The following is a 3,411-nucleotide window of genomic DNA, read 5'->3' as shown; positions in this document are numbered from 1 at the left end:
GGCTTTGCAGGTGACTAAGATTTTCTCATTCCTCCCACCCTGAGTCCTTTTTTTTCCTTTTTTTTTTTTAACTTGCAGTTTCATCTGGCATTTGACTTGCATCCTGCTCTCCTTGGATGTTAATGGATGGCCAGCCTCCAAAAATGCTCTCTCCTGGTCTTGCTTTTCCCTTCGCCCAGACCCTCCTCCCCGCCCCGGAACCTCATCTAGTTTCCTTGCTCGTGTGTCTCATTGCTCAGCTCTTCTGCACCCTGCTGTTTAGAAGGTGTTTGCGGGGCAAGGGCTGACTGTTGGGCAGGCCTTCCTGCTAAGGGCACTGACCCTCTGGAAACCCCAGCATTTAAGAAGTCTGCAGGGCAATAGCCAAATGGTCCTCGGATCGCACGGAATGGGCATCGACTGAGCACCTGCTCTGCGGGGACCGTGGATGGTGTGGGATGCTGTCTGCCCCCCAAAGCTTCCTGTAGCCAGCATGTCTCACCTCTTTGCCTCTGGGTCTTGAACAGAATGGGTCCTTCTCTGGGGCATATCTTGGTTCTAGCCCAAGGGCAGATGGGACATTCCCTAGATACTGCTTGCTCGGTGTCCCTGACGGGCCAAAGGTAGGGTAGCACCAACACCCAAACATGACTGCCCAGAGGACCCATTGGGCACCTGTGTGACCATTCACCTTCCATTTCTGGAGCTCTTGCCTTGGGCCCGGCACTGTGTAAGCAGCCTCCATGGATGTGTGTAGCCCCCTGTCATCCCCACAGTGGCCACAGGAGATAGCGAATCCTGTCGTTTTACAGGGGAGGAGACAGGCTCACTCAGCTGACGGGAACTGGAGCTGGGTCTCTGGCCAGCTCCTCCTGCTTCCTGCCCTAGGCTGCCCAGACCCATCCTCCCACCAGTCTATCCCCCACCCCCGCCTCTCAGGAAGCAACAGTGAGACAAGCCCTCGGAGTGCCCCTGATACCGGCGGGCAGGGGTCATCTGCGGGGGTGAGGCCAGCATTTGGGACAGCCCAGCCTCCTGGCAGGGTCTGCAGGGGGCCACGTGGGGCCGTACTGAAAGGGGTGGCGGCTCCGGGCTGCAAAGTCGTGACAACAGTGCCCGCCCAGGCAGGTACCAAGTTCTGCTCTGCAGCGTCCAGAGAGCCAAAGGCCCACCCGGTCCAGCGGATCCTTCGCAAGAAGGCGAATAACTGGATGTTTTTAAGGTCATGGAACAAAGAGCAGAATCCCTCCATGGATCTAAGAGAGGATTAAGAAGCTGATGTCTGTGATGTGACCACAAGCCAAAGCTTGCAGAACAGAACAAATCACGGTCACTGCAAATACGTGGCGAGGGCCGGCATCACGGGAGGGCAAACAGCGACAGACAGCTGCGGAGCAAATCCAACCGGGACACTGTGGGGACTCTTACCTGTGACTGCAGGGGCTCTGGGGACATTCTCCTGGTGGCCTTCCCCGTGCAGGGCAGGGTGGCCTGATGGGGGCCTCATCCGCAGATGGTCCTCCTCTGCGAACCAATCCCTGACCCCCCCATTCTGCTCCCAGGGGGCCCCCACTGGATCTGCCCTTCTCCTAGAGAGGACAGTTGATGGGAGTTGAGCTTCATCAGCAGTTAGAAGCCAACTCTACAAAGCCCTTCGCATCAGAACCCTGGCAGCAACCCGCATGGGGGATCTCAGGCCTCCCCTCGCTGACCTTACAGAGACAGCAAAGGGTTCGTGCTGCCAGCCGAGGGCCCGAGCGAGCAGGCCTTCGGGGCCCACACAAGGGCCTGTTGTCCCGGGAATCACTCGGGGCCGGTTCGGGGGTCACAATGGGGCCTTTCAAGGGACAAAGAGCCTCTGGCCCAGCGGAGTGTCCCTGCACACATGGGCATCTGCCCAGGGCATTTAAAATAACAGGATTTGGAAAAACAGATTTAAAGTGATGTTGCCCACTCTTTGCATGATTCAAGGCCTTTGTTCTGTCTCCGTCACGCTTGGCCATGGCAGCCGTGGTGCGGTGCTGGGGGCAGATGCCAGGGCTCCCTCTCAGGTACCACAGGGACAGTCACTGTGCCAGGCTCAGGGGTTTGATACACACAGTGTGTTCAGCGTCCAGGGCTTCTCTCAGCCAGTGCACGGGCACCGAAAGCTCACTAGGACAGACACCCAGGGACAGGAAGGGGGGGAAGACTCGCCAGTGACACCGTGTGCCCAGTACTGCGTGACGTGCTGACCTCTTCACATAATCCTCAGGACAATCCTATGTGACGGATGTCATTTAGATGAGGAATATGAGGCACAGAGAGGTGAAGCGACTTAACCAAGTTCACACAGCAAGTCAATGTGATTCCAGTTCCAGGGTGTCTAGCTTCAAAGCCCCAAAGATACCTGTCACGTGCCACATCTCACCATGATAGGGTCTCTGTCCCTCTGGGAGCAAGGAGCACAGACAGGCCAAGCACGTTCTTCACACCCACAACACTGACAGATGAGATAAGAAGGTTCCAACCCGCACACAAGGAGTGTGGGCAAAACCCAGCCAGAAGCCCAGCCCGCCTGGGAGGTAGGTGTGAGATGAGGGGGACTTTGTTGGGCAAAGAGGGCAGGGAGGGCCTTCCTGGGCAGAGCCAGGGTGGGGATCCAACCCAGGGAGGGTGGGGAAGAAGAGGTCTCAGGAGGTTATGAGGACCCGGGGTGCCCCTGAAGGTGAGGCCGCAGCCTGGCTTTTACCCAAGGAGCACTGGGGGGCAGAATCCCCGTTGGACGGTGGCAGATGTCTAAGAAGAGATGGCGGTGGGTCTGGACGGCAGCAGTGGGCGTATGGGGGGGCAGGCATGCAGGCTGGGCTGGGGAGGTGGGATAGGCCTGACCAGACTGTGGTGGACCGAGAGCCGGTAGAAGGGAGTGGCCGAGGGCATGCATCCCTGAGCTCGCCCAGGCGTGTGGCCTCTCTCTCAACCTCAGCTCCCTTGCCTGAGGAAGTGCCAGCAGCGATCACCATTATGGGAATGAAGGGAAAGGTCTAGAATGATCCTGAAGTTTCTAACCTGGGCACATGATGGTTACTGGCTTTGTCTTTATTCGTTAACCATGTTCCTGACATCAGAAACTTGGATATTTTGCTTTTCCCCACAGAACTGAACGTTTAATTGGCCATGACATAGTTTAAAATAACCCTATTTAAAATAGCCTGAGTGGCTCAGTCGGCTAAGTGTACAAATCTTGATTTCAGCTCAGGTCATGATTTTAGGGTTGTGAGATCGATCCCACACAGGGCTCCAGGCTGGGGGTGGAGCCTGCTTGGGATTCTCTCTCTCCCTCTGCCCTACCCCATGCTCGCACACTCTCTCTCTCTCTCTCTCTCTAGCTCTTAAAAAAAAAAAAAATAGCCCCATTTAGCAAACCAAACTTCAGTCCCTTGGAAAGAGGCC

Source organism: Halichoerus grypus, chromosome 10 (assembly GCF_964656455.1).
Source record: "Halichoerus grypus chromosome 10, mHalGry1.hap1.1, whole genome shotgun sequence".
NCBI lineage: Eukaryota > Metazoa > Chordata > Mammalia > Carnivora > Phocidae > Halichoerus > Halichoerus grypus.
Note: the sequence above shows the minus strand (reverse complement) of the source record.